Genomic DNA, 14,545 nt, shown 5'->3' with positions numbered 1-14,545 from the left:
AAGCACTTAACTGTGATGACATGAAGGTCGCGGAAATAGTAACGTGTAACATGCAACAATAATCCGACAAAGAATCTACCAGAACAAACACCAGATAAAGAGTGCGCACTTAGGGGAAAGTGGAAACAGGTGTCAAAGCAAATCAGCGCGAGCGCTGATCGCAATGACTGACAGGTGTGAGAGGAGAGGAAGGCCTGCAGAACGAAGCAGAAGAGAGAAAGAGAGTGTGTGTGGGTGAGTGTCTGCGTGTGTGTACGAGAGGGAAGAAAAACCTGACTCATGACAGTATCTGTTTAATAATGTTATCAGGTCTACAGTTATAGCGTGTACTCACTGCTGTTTCTGAAATAAAATATATATATATATATATATATAGCAGATATATAAGCTTGAAGCTGTCTTGGCACATGTGCGGTCAGCATTTCAGATCTCATTTTGATCAAAGTCTGTTGTTCTGTGCAGTTACTGAGAGCGAATTCCTGTAGCCGATACGGATCTGCACCAAAAACATGCTGATTCAACTATTAGTGTTCACAATTGATACTGAAATTGCAGACAGTAGGTGTCTAGATCAGAAATAAGTATCATGCAGTATTGAGAGATGAACTTTACTACCGCATATTCATAACCTGATCATCTGTTTTCAGGATCTAAAAAAGCTTTTACAATATTGCCAAAGTATTAAAGTACTCATAACAGTTTATGATATAGTTTTAATTCAGAAAAGTAAGGCCTTTTTTAAATAAACAGACTACAATTGTAAAAAGTTGAGTTTGGGTGTGGGTAGTTGTGAAATATTCAGGGTTGAGTGTTTGTGTTGATTGATATGGAAGTGAGATACAGTAGTGCCTATACATTTAAGTTCTGTATGATTATTTTCCTTCAAAATAAATAATATAATATTTTAGCTTGTTGTGTTATTTCATCTGCGATGGACTGGCGACCTGTCCAGGGTGTCCCCCGCCTTTCGCCCAATGTTAGCTGGGATAGGCTCCAGCCCCCCGTGACCCTGTACACAGGATAAGCGGTTGACGATGGATGGATGGATGGATGGTGTTATTTCATCTTAATGTGTTAAGCAGTAATCCACATGCTGTGTGATTTTACTATGGTTTGGTGGTTTTGTTATGCACAATGCATACAGAAGCCCTCTTAGCCATCGTAAAATCACAGTAATGCATGGCCTAAAGTGGCTTGTTGCAACATGGCAAGCAAAAGACTCCTAAGTTCAATACCTAATTGCATATATTAATAACAATAACTGTAGAGGTGGTGCCTCTGGAATGTTCAGATAGTTCTTGAAAACTGGTGACTCCGGTAAGAGAGTAAGGGCTCGGAGAGTTACATCCACAAAACTTTAATGAAAAGCTGGGTACATGGATACAAGTCACGACGGTGAGCAACTAGGTTATAATGTATAGTGGTGAAAAGGGTATGAGTGTATAGATGTGTTTGTGTGTGTGTATGTGTGTGTGTGTGTGTGTGTGTGTATGTGTGTGTGTGTGTGTGTGTGTGTGTGTGTGTGTGTGTGTGTGTGGTATTTCCACACAAACGCACATAGCTTTAAAGATTATATGCTCACAGTAACCCAGCTTGTGCGATGTATAAAGCCCACTGTCTTCAAGGGAAAAGGTGTATAGGAATCAGTAATGTGAAAGACATGTTACCTCTAGTGGTGAAGTAGGAAAGTGCAATTAAAGGGATGGACTTTCCTACATTGCTACTATTATTATCTAAATTTGTAGTTAGATAGGAAAGTCTCAGTGTCAGTTAGTATCTCCATCATCATCCCATAATGGCAACTTAACTAACCTAAGTTCGCCCTTTCACTTACTACATATGTTTTAGTCACTCTGCATATAGGCCACAAGGCTCAGGGCAACTGTGGATCAACTATCATGACTATCTGACCATTACTCAGATTGGCATTGTCCTTCTGCCATTTTTGGCATGGCTGTAGGCTTAACCCAAAAGTGATCATCTTGAATTCGGCTGTGTCACCATCGTCGTCACCCTAACAGATCACTAGATGAGTAAATTGCTTGTGGGAGTGTGCATCATGAAGACCCATTAGCAATAGATTTGGTGTGACTGGGTCTGGGTTGGCAACATCTGATGAAACATAGCCGAGTGGCTTAGAGTTGATGATTCCCTCAACTTCCAATAGCACTCAAATGGCTTACCATGACGTGACACAAATCGTCTTAACGCCATCAAAAAGCATCAGTGTCCATGCTCTCTAAGAGATCAAGATGTATGCACCTTGTTGTCATACATTTGAATATGATTCCCCAGCGTTTCTCTGTGCATCTGCCCAGTTTAACAGTGAATGGCCCAAAACAGTGAAAGAATGGTGGTTTGTGTAGCCGTAGGCATTATGGGGGCATGTCTGCCATTTTCTGAATTATGGGACTCACTCTCCATTTTTGACACATTTCACAATTGTACTGGTGCTTCTTGATAGATTCTCTGCCCGCTCAGGACCTGGATGGAGAAGTTGGTTGTCATATTCTTTGATTAGGAGCATTGTAATATGATGTTTAGGGTCTAGTACTATTGGATGCATAGTGTATTGATCTAGGCCCTCAGCTTGACGCGGTCATCCACCAACTCTGATCAAACCAAGTGTTTGATCGTATTCAGGGAAAAGTGAAGCTAAACGACTCTGGGTTGATATAGACTTCCCTTAGGTCAGTGCGTGCGCCTCCTCTGGAAAGCTGCTTTCAACAGTTCGTTCCAACTCTTGATATTTGAGATATCAGGTTGCGGCTTGGCTAGACATGCATTTCCACAGAATTATTGCTTTTTTAACTCATCACTGACCTCGTGAGCTGTTAGTTGAGGTAGGGATGGCCATGTGTTGGGGTGGTGGCAAAGGAACGGTGGTCCCTGACGCCAGCGCCGAGGTTTGCTCAACTCTTGCAAAGTCTTCCCCCTAGTATGATCATCCGCTGGGTTATCTGCAGTATTGACATATCGGCAATTTGATGCCAAAGTCATGTCCTGGATCTCAGCAAAGTCTTTGTAGCGGCAGGAATCTGACCTCAGCCAACTCAGCACTGTTGTCGAATCAGTCCACAAAGTTATATCACTTGAAAGAAGTTACTTTGCCAGATGTGCTCCTGTATGAGCTGCACAAAGCTCTAAGCGGGGCATAGAGATCTGTTTGCGAGGAGCCACTCTAGACCTTGCCATCTCTTGGTGCCTTTTGTGTCAGCACATGCTGGTATGTAGGCTCTAGGTATTTCTACAGTGTGCAAGTTCACCAGTCCAGCCTCCCAAGCTTGCCATTGTACTAACAAGCTCTCAGGGTGTATAATATCATCCCAGCCGATCTTGATGTTCCAGAGATCTTGAATCAGTATTTTATCTTTGGTGCTGAAGGGTACAAGATATCCAAGAGGGTCATATTGTGTAGCTAGAACTTTGTACACATTTCATAGTGTGGGTTCAGAGAAGTGAACTTGGCAATGTTTGGATCCAAGGTGGTCAGTGAGACAATTCCAACGAATACCTAGGGCTGGCTCTTGTGGGTCTGAACTATGCTCAGAAAGCCACAGTTCGGTGCTGGCTGCTCTGGCTTCAACAGGGAGGTGTTCTACTACAGCAGGTATGTTACTGGCCCACTGACAGATTTCAAAGCCACAAGAAGACAAAAGACTCTGCATCCTGTTGACGAGGTTATGGGCTTTCTCCGGGGAGTCAAGATCTGCAAACAGTTATCTACATAGAATGCCTGCTCTACAGAGTTCCGAACATCTTCGTAGTCTTCACTGTTGTCCTTCACATGTCTTTGTAGTGCATATGTGGCACAAGGTGGCAGGTCATCCCAAATGGAAGAACCTGCCATTCAAATACACTTGGTACTTCGTCCCTCTTCATGTCCCTCCAGAGGAAGCGTAACAAGGAGCAGTCTTCTGTCAGAAGTTGGACCTGGTGGAACATTGCTTTAATGTCTCCACTGATGGCCACCGTGTGCTCGTGAAACCGGAGAACTTTGTACACATTTACACACCAAGAAGGAATGGACCCAGAATGGGACAAGGAAGAAGGTGATCATTCAGCTTGTCCTCTGTATTGATATGAGCAATTGAAAACAAGTCTTGCTTTGTTATTGTGGTGAACTAAGTGATGAGGGAGGTACCATGACTCGGTAGAAGAATCTACAACCTCAGGTGTCAATCACTTCACATAGCCTGCAATTTCAAGCTTTTGTACCTCTTGGCAATAGGTCATGGCTTGTTTGGTGTCGTGTGCGAACTGTCGCTCTGTACTTCGAAGTAGTGAAAGACATGCAGATTTGGGTGCTTGTAGACAAGGACTGTCTTTCCATCTGAAAAGAGGTGTGGCATATATCTGTATGCCATCTACATTCACCCTTACAGTGCACTGCTCTAGCAATTCAAGTGCTTGCTGATCCAGCTTGGATCGGGTGGCAGTTTTCTCATTGATATATGGCAATGTATCAATTTGCCACAATTTCTCCACATGCTTTTGAAGATCATAGTGGGGAGAACTCGCTGTTGTAAAGAAACACTGCTGCTCATCAATAGGGAGATATAACAAGCTGGCAGGTCCTTGAAGTGTCCAGCCAAGAGAGGTACATATTTCAACAGGCCCCCAGTAGGACCAACAGGAACAGGCTGGGTAGGGATGAGCAAATGTGGAAAGTCAGATCCAATGAGTAGTACAGGCTTTACTTTGTCAATTCCTGGGATTGGCAGTCTTTGTAGGTGCTTGTACTTCTTCATCAGTACTTTAACTGGGTAATTATGCTCAGAAAGACCCAGTTCATCAGCAGTGAATGCATGATAGATCTTATATCTATTTTCAGTGTTGTCAGCTGGGGAAATTTCAAAAGAGACGGATGCTCCTTTCAGGTGAACGACCTCATGCCGTACAGTTCTCAGTGAGAGGGTTTATGGTTCTTTCTGTAGCTGAAGGTATTGTGCAGCTGAGGAGAGGATGATAGTCCGCTCTGAACCATCATCCACTTTGACTACCTTTAACATGACATTTTGTGGACGGTTGGTATGGTCAAGGTATATGGTGTCTTGAGGAGTACTAACCATGAGGACTTTGTTGGGCTCCTGTTCATTTATGTCATGTAGCACAGTGAGATGCTGCTTTTGACATATTTTACAGGGCTTCTTGATGGTACAAGCCTCGGGTTTGTGATTAGCGTCCACAGTGCCAACAGCCTTTGTCTTTAAGCCACTCTGAAATTTGGGCAGTTGTCAGTGACTTGAATTTTGAACACAAACAGAGATAGTGCTCACGTGTTTCACAATATGGTCAGTAAGGTTTAGGCTTGTCTTTGGGCTTTAAAGGGAAGGCACTGTGAGTCCGAGAGCTAGGGTGTATTTTTTCAGGACTACTACTGGTATTGTAGCACTGAAGCTGATGGCTGACTTGGATTTCTCTTCCCTTTCTATTGAGGCTTCGTCTGCTCTTGAAACATAACAACAGCTCAGGCTGGGTAGGTCTGTCCCTGTGATTAGTATACCACGACTTAGACAATGCTCAACAAACCCATCAAGGTAGCTGGCAGGCAGTTTGACTAAGAGTCTGTCCACATGTGAGCCACATCTCAGTTTGTAGCCATTCTCACCCTCTAAGGAACGAAGCATACCCACAAGAGCATGTACTGAGAGTGCAAAGTTATCAAATGCTTCAGCATCCCCTACTTTGACTGGTGGAGAGTTCAATATAGCTCCAAGTTCACTCTGTACAAGTTGGCGGGGTTGCCCATATTTGTCTTGGAGGACTTGCAATGCGGTTGTGTACGGAGTTGGGTCATGCATGTAGGCTTGTGCTAATTTGTAGGCACTTGGTAGCTTTAATCTGTCTAGAAGCACTTGGTATTTAAACTGCTCATTAAGATGAGAATGGCCAACTACAAGACTATCTAGAGCCATTTTGAGTAAAGCAAAGGTATTCCATATGAACTGGCAATCAAGATGTCCATCATATTGACTGGGGGCTGTGGTTGTGAACCCGGAATACTAGGCACTGAATATGGATGTGGGTTAAATTGCAGTTGCCTTGGATGTAACTGACCTGTTGGAGGATGAGGTAGAGACTGAAGCCCCTTTGGGATCATGTGACAATATGATCTAGGCAGAAAGGTTGGGTTGACACGTGACTGGCTAAGACTATAGGTTCGCCTATCAAAAGACAGTGAATGCTGTCTTTTGCTGTTGACAGTGAATGTACAACATTTTATGTTTAAAACAAGAAAAGAAAAAAACAGACAGAGGAGTAAGAAAGATACTTTAAGAACTTTGAACTTTGAAATAAGCTAATTTTTCTTGATTACATTTATTTTTTTCTTGTTTGAAGCATTAACCGCTTTAAATTTAGTTAGATTTCTCTGAAAACAGGGCAAAACATCTTGTCTTAAGTGTTTGTCAAGTCAATTGAGCTTGTTTTAAGAATGTCTTGTCCAGATATTTTGCAGTGCAAAAACTATTCCTTTAGTACAATTTAAGCTTGGCTTTAACAATTAGGTTTTAGTGCCAGAAATCTTCAGCATGTTTGGTGTTTCATTGTGTGGTGCAGCACCTTACATCATTGGAGAAACTGCATTATGGATTACAGCAAATCTACTCTAGCGCCCTTCCACCCCTGTGCCGCCACCTGTCAAATGGACATGCTCTGCCAGTTCTGGTTCTGAATCGTGGGGTCACATGTAGAGCTCCAAAAAACAGGAGATTAAAGAATAAGATTTTGTGCATACGGCTCAGCATGTGTTTGAGCAGTAATGTAAACATACAAACAATATATATATTATGCAGAGATATATATATATATATATATATATATATATATATATATATATATATATATATATATATATATATATATATATATATATTATAAGACTTTCATGGGCAGATCTATTTTCAGCATAATTTCACACACTGACATGGCAGATGTGCCTATGAAAGTCTTTAAATGAAAATCTTATGCAGGTTTTTTACATCTATTACCATGATGACTTATTTATACCTGGTAAATAAGAGTATGAAGCGATTGCTTGCCAACGCTCTCTCTCACACTCTTCACTCTTCAAGCTGTTTCTGCAGTCTGATATAGTGTGAGATAGTGTTCAGACATCAGGTCAAACGGCTGTACTGCTAAGATTAGGAGTTACAATAGTGGTATGCAGTTTTACATCTCCATATAGATGTGAGAAAAGTGATTCTGTGTGGTTTGTAAGGTGTTCTTGGTGGTTTCTCGGTGGATGATTATTGTCCCAAGTCAAAATCGATTTTCTTTTTTTGTTTTGTTTTGCTTTTTTGCCTGTTTTATCGTCTGTCAGTTAAAAATCACAAGTCCAATTTCTTAGACAATTAATAGCATACCTATCCTCAACAAACCGCTGATCTGAGGTATGTGAGTCGAGTCAAAGTTCAAAGTTTAATAATTAGGGTTAAAGGTTTGTTGAAATACCTCACATTAAGTATGAGCAATAGTAATAGTGATGCTTCATGCCTTTGCAAACACCACCAAATAAATATCAGTTTGTGTGTTCTGCATTGACATCAGCATCCACAAAGCTGTGAAAATCTTTGTTTGACACTGACGCCTGAAATCTTCAAAGTGCAGCTTCAAACAAAAGCCTTCACAAACACGCCAGCAACACAGCAAGAGATGAAGGAGGCATTTGTGTGTGCGTGAATATTTGTGTGTATGTGCAAATGCTTTCACCCTGCGGCAGAGGAATATTTCCCCTGCAAGCTGAGTAGAGCAAAAACACCTACCTGACAAGCCTGTCTTCTTTAATATAGACAGATTATTTAGGAGATTCTAGAAGATGCTTGCTGGTTTTTCTCACTTTCTCTGTATAGGAGATGTTTCATCATTCTAAGCAGATGGTTCGATCTAAACTCTCTCTCTCTCTCTCACTCAGATTGATACTGTCACAGTGTTGAAGGAATATTCTGCGTTTGACACAAGTTAAGCTCCATCAACAGCATTTGTGGCTTAAAGGGATGTTCACCCAAAAATAAAAATGATGACATAATTTATTATGTCATTCCAAACCTGTATGACTTTCTCTCTCATATGCAGAACTCAAAATAAGATGTTTTAGAGTATCACTGTTCACCTTCAAGCCTACTGTACGATGTACTTTGTTAATTAAAAGGACCCAGAAGTAACATAAAAGTAGTCCATGCGACTCGCACATTCAATTCCAAGTCTTATGAAGGCAAACAAACTTTTTGTGAGGAACAACCCAACATTTTTTATCATTTTCTAGTGAAAATCTTGACGTCCATTGCATGTTCATGAGCACTATGAGAGAATCTTGTTTACGGTGGTTATTAGCACAATAATTCAGGTTGTTTCTAACCCAAATCTATTGCATATCTTTAGAAGACTTAATATAGAAATATTTAAAGAGCTCATGGCTGTTATGAAATTTCGGGGTCCTTTTTAAGCTGTAAAATGAGGCACTGTCCACAGCCATTGTTTTGAAGAGACAGACTATGATATTCATTAAAACATCTCATCTTTTGTGTTCCACAGAATAAAGTAATTCGGTTTGGCAACTTCATGAGGGTGAATAATAAAAAAAAAAAATAACATCATTCGATTTTTGGGGTGAACTATTCATTTAATGTGGATTACCACTGAATATAATTTTGCCTTGTCTCTCAATTTTTGTAAAAAATTAAAAAAGAATGCAGGTAGAGAGAAAATGGAAGGAAATTGGCCTGGCAATAAATGTTAAAATACACAATTTCAAAAGCATCGCCATAAGATGTAAGATGTATATTTGTTGGGATTAGACTAATGTGATAGCATCACTTACTAACCTGGTCTAAAGTTGAAAAAAAAAACAGCATTTTTCAGGCTAATGCGCATTCCAGTGTAAAAAACAAACAAACTGTGATTAGCTCTTTTTTAACTGGTGGGTGGGACATCGATTTTTACAGCTGTCAGGCGATTGGCTCTTTAAACTGTAAGGTGGGACTTTCACACCTAAAGCCTATATTTCACAGACTATGTATAATGATGCATTTCTGCCCTATTTAGCAGTGTAAATCTAGCAAACGTTTTATATGTTCAATTATTTATTGTAAATATATAACATTATTTTTTGTTATATTACCCTAACATTAATAAAAAATAAGTAATAAAAATAGCGCTGCTTTGCTGACTGTAAATTTGACATCTTTCTCTCATTCGACTGCTGTAATCCAGTCTAGAGCTAACTCTCTCTGACCTGTTTATTCAAAGTCTGACCCCGGGCGCGCAACTCATTTATAATGTCTTACCCAGTAGCACTTAGAAGAAGACAAGGCTGGTTTGTCACCATATATGTTGTCTGTCTATGTGTTTCTTGCCTAATGAAGGCTTTGATGTACTTCCTGTTCGGTGCCCTGAGGGCAGACAGTTGTTAGATGAAGGTGGCTAATTTTACTGTGTGAGAGATTCATTGAACACAGTACTAGAAACAAGTTAATGTATCACTAATTATAGACTCATAGAGGTCACAGCTTAACAATGAAGATGTGTTTGTTGAACCAGCGACCTTCTGATTACCAGTTATGTGCTTTAGCCCACTACACCACCACCACTCCTCAACACCACCACCACTAAAATTCATCACAATTCATACACCCCATCCAGTGTATTCAAATTTAAATCTACACTGCAAAACATACAGCATGACTGTGTAGTTTGATCCCCAAACTAATTACACTTATGATTCATTCTTTTGAATCTATAGCTTAAAACACACAGTGCAACCAGTGTGGTTTGATTCCAAAACAAATTACTCTAATGAGTGAGTCGATTCATTTGAATCTACACTGCAAAACATACAGCATGACTGTGTAGTTTGATTCCCAAACAAATTACTCTAATGAGTGAGTCAATTAATTTGAATCTATACTGCAAAACACACAGCATGACTGTGTAGTTTGATTCCCAAACAAATTACTCTAATGAGTGAGTCGGTTCGTTTGAATCTACACTGCAAAACATACAGCATGACTGTGTAGTTTGATTCAAAATAAATTACTCTAACGAGTGAGTCGAATCTTTTGAATCTACACTGCAAAACATACAGCATGACCAATGTAGTCTGATACCCAAACAAATTACTCTAATGAGTGAGATGATTCTTTTGAATCTATACTGCAAAACATACAGCATGACCAGTGTAGTTTGATCCCCAAACTAATTACACTAATGATTCATTCTTTTGAATCTAGCTTAAAACACACAGTGCGACCAGTGTAGTCTGATTCCCAAACAAATTACTTGCGTCATCACACCAACACTTTCCACTTCCCCACTTGCTATCATTTGCTCACCCTCATGTCTTTCCACACCAGAATGACTCTCTTTCATCGGTGGAACTCAAAAGATTATGTTTTGGATTGGGGCTGTGAAGCTCAAAAATAACACAGAAAAGAAGTCATTAAAGTACTCCACGTGACTTGTGCTATGGTATGGCTTCAGAACATTTGTAGTACAAATCATACAATTTGTATAGTCTACTTTTATTGTCCTTTTTTTTTTTTTTTTTTTGGAGCTTGAAAGCCTCTCCTTATTTACTTTCATTGCATGGAAAATAACAGCATAACAATTCAGCCTAACTTCTTTCATGATCCATGGACTAAAAAGAAAAGTCATGCAAGTTTGGAATGGCATGAAGGTGAGTACACAATGACAATTGTCTTTTTCGGATTCCTTCAAATATTTCTATATTTTGTCAATCAGCACAGCGCTCATCCGAACTGTTGTCTGGCTGCCCAGTGAGCTTGTTTTGTGCCTCACTACTCAGGGAGTCGATCAGGGAATGATATCCAGGAAGAATTTTATTTTCTGGGGCAAGAGGGAGAAAGATTGTTCATTGAGCTGTGAAATTATGAACAGTTCAAAGCTTAGAGTCATCTAAGGTGGTCTAGTTTGAGCTGGGCAAAGTTTGAAGACCACTGATATCGAGGATAATCCAAAGCAGCAATCACACTCACACTACAAGATTGATAAGCAGATGGGCAAAAGTGTCATAGGTAAAAATCTGTGATCGATGAAATATGGAGATGTTTATGAAATGGTTAGAAACATAGAAAGGCCTGAAAAGTAATTGGAGACTTAAGCCACACTTTAAAATGTTTGAATGTCATTTCATTAGATAAATAAATATCAAAGCAAGTTTTATATGCAAACAAATCTTGTTAGAGCTTTTCTCAGAACTAACTTCAAATTGTCCAGCCATTGCTGCAATGAATTTTAAGCAACATGTATCAAGGTTTGTCAACCCGTGTCAATTATGCTCCAATTAAACTGGCACATAAACATTCGTTAGCCAGCTAAGTCGCATATTTAAAGCTTGAACTTGACCCGAACCCAGCCCAAAACCTGTCAGGTCCCATCAGGTTGCAGAACTCTACCCGTTTATATATATTTGTCTTTAATAGATTGAGGAGGTAAGTGAAATGAGAATAAATGTTTCTAAGCAGTTATACACCAAAATGTTCTTTGCATTCATAATAGGTCCAGATAAATTTCAGCCAAATAGTGATACTTCATTCTATTTTTGCCTATGCTTTGTAAAGCAACCTTGGATCCTTGAAAGGTGCTATATAAATCAGTCGAATGTGGGATAATTCCTCTTAATATCTCTTATTTATGACCGTAAATGTGTTCTGCTGTGATATTGCATCATTTTGAACACTATATCTATTGTTTTGCAATTTAAAACCTTCTTCTTGTTAAATGTTTTGTTTGAATTGTGTGCTTAATAAAATAAATGATACTTCCTTAGATATTTTCATATCTAATGCATTGATATTCAGACATAATAGAGTTAAATAGTTAAATAGAGAAACGGCTTCTGACAAACTTCTCTTCGGTGGCTTTTAATAAAAAAGTAAATTCATTCATAAGGCCTTTGGACAGCCTGGTATGTTAGTTAGTTAAAGGCCCTATGCTCGATTCCGAGCCATGGCGACTTGATGGATGAACAATCTGTAAGAAGATCGATTATGTGCCAGTTGGATAAGTTGGGCCAAGGTCTTCTCCATTGTTGGCTTGATAGTGTCGAGCCATAGGGTTGCTGGTCTTCCTCTTCTTCTTGTTCCTTCGATGCGTCCCATCATAACGTCCTTCTCCAGTGAGTGATCTGTTCGTACGATATGTCCAAAGTAGGCAAGTCGTAGTTTGGTTATCCTTGCTTCGATAGACATGTCCGGTTTGATTTGCTCCAATATAGATTTGTTTGTCCGTCTGGCTTTCCATGGTATTGACAGGATTCGTCTCTAGCACCACATTTCGAAGGCGTTGATTCTTTTCGGTTCTTGTTTCTTGACTATCCAGCTCTCGCTGCCATATGTTACAATAGGGAAGATGAGACTGTGAACAAGTCGTGTCTTTGTGAGCAAAGAAATGTCCTTCGATTTGAAAATTCTGTCCAATGATTTCATCGTTGATTTTCCCATGGCTATTCTTCGTTTCACTTCTTCGAGAGTTGTTGCCTTCGTGTTGATCATTGATCCAAGTAGGCTGAAGTCATTGATAACCTCAATTTCGTCTCCATCCAGGTCAAGGGTTCGTTGATCGTAATTTTCATTGGTCATCACCTTGGTCTTATTGAAGTTCAGCAACAGTCCCATTTCCGTTGTACATTTCGCAGCAGTATTCCTTTGAAATGAACACCAGAGGCACTACAACAACAATGACTTCTATTCACTTTCATACATAACACGAGTAAAACGGCAGATTATCAGTTCATAAACACTTTTCACTCTTTTCCTCTTACAATGCTTTCAAAACACTTTTACTGTAGTGCATGACATTTTAATTTTTACATTACATACCAACTACTATTACAAGTGTGTTTGAGTGTGATCAAATTTCATGCTAACTCAACTGATAAAGTGTTGCACTTTACCACCATAGTACAATGCATCGCTGGAGAAATTAACTAGATAGTCACAACACCATAGTAACTATGTCGCACAACCATCGTTCGAACCATGCTGGTTCGACAGTATAGAGCTGTCATTAATTACGTTATGCAGGGGGTGGAGTAATAGCTTCTGCAGAGATCATATGCATCCCAGTTTATTTATAAAAAGCAAAAGCTTATTTATATGTACACCAGTAAGAAGACACGAAAGAGGCGTGCAATGTGTAATGAGACAGATGCATTGCGCTTCAAAAGTGGCGTTTCCCTCTATATCAGACTTCGTAGTTCACATACGCATGCTTCAAAGTGCACTTGTCCCTTCAAAGTCTTTACCATCCACTGTGAGAGCACTTGAGGGGCTTCAATCGACAGAATTTTTGGCATAATATTGCTTACCACAAAAATACATTTTGAATTGCCCCTCTTTTTATATATAAAAAAGGCACTTATAATGGAAATAAATGGGGGCCAATTTTCAAACATTAAAATACTCACTGTTTCAAAATGATAGCCACAAGACATAAAATATTTGTGTGTAAACATGATTTTAGTGTGATAAAGTCACTGACTAATCTTTTCTGTGTAAAGTTATAACCAATTTTACAACTGTGTTGCCATGACGATGTTATGTCAACAAACCCTAAAACAACTGTTAAAATTACAATTTAAACAACTTTACAGCTCAAATAATGCAAGATTTCTAACAGGAGAATTAAAAAATACATTAGTTTTTATTTTTTATTTTATTTGGAAATCTCAATTCCCAATGTGCTCTAAGTCCTCATGGTGGCTTAGTGACTCGCCTCAAGCTGGGTGGCGGAGGACAAATCTCAGTTGCCTCTGCATCTGAGTCAGTCAATCCGCCCATTTTATCACGTGGCTTGTTGACCGTGGAGACAAAAAATGTGTGGAGGCCCCCACGATGCTCTGCAGCATCCACCCACAACACACCATGCGCCCCACCGAGAGTGAGAACCACATTATAGCGACCACAAGGATGTTACCCCAACGTGATACTACCCATCCTAGTAACCGGGCCAATTGGTTGCTTAAGAAGCCTGACTAGAGTCACTCAGCATGCCCTGGATTTGAACTTGTGAGTCCAGGTGTTGAAGTCAGCGTCTTTACTTGCTGAGCTTCCCAGGCCCCCCTAATACATGAGTTCTCTTACGAGAACTCGAAGCACTCAAAACCGAAGCCGCCGCGCCGCCTTTCGTTTCGCCGCGCAGAAAGAAGCGCCGCTCCCAAAGGCTGCCGGAACCGGTGTTAGAAGCGACTACATCGCCGGAGCCTCTCCTTCGAGCCTCGCTTTCACCCTCCCCGCCCTCCCGGGACGCGCAGTTGCCACCGAGCGGCCGCACTGTTGCCATCTCGGATGACGAGGCGGAGGATAAGGGCTGCTGTTCCATCATGGCTTCGGACAGCGAGGAGTGGTCAGGCTCCCAAGCCTCCTCCTCGGCCCAGGAATCCAGCAGGACCCGCGCCGGAGTCGAGGAAGAGCTAACGCGCCTCCTCACACAGGCCGTCGACCGCCTCAGGCTCGAGTGGTCACCGCCCTCTGAGCAGGCTCCCAACAGACTCGACGGCTGCTTTCTTCAGAGCCGTCGCCGCGCG

At 40.6% G+C, this 14,545-nt stretch overlaps 1 protein-coding gene across 1 annotated transcript in view; it reads left to right on the top strand.

The window, feature by feature from the left end:
- LOC127622987 (protein unc-13 homolog C-like) overlaps positions 1-14,545 on the top strand; it is a 163,657-nt gene that overhangs the window by 79,991 nt on the left and 69,121 nt on the right.

Source organism: Xyrauchen texanus, chromosome 29 (genome assembly GCF_025860055.1).
Source record: "Xyrauchen texanus isolate HMW12.3.18 chromosome 29, RBS_HiC_50CHRs, whole genome shotgun sequence".
Lineage (NCBI taxonomy): Eukaryota > Metazoa > Chordata > Actinopteri > Cypriniformes > Catostomidae > Xyrauchen > Xyrauchen texanus.
Note: the sequence above shows the minus strand (reverse complement) of the source record. Positions and strands in the feature narration are given on the sequence as shown.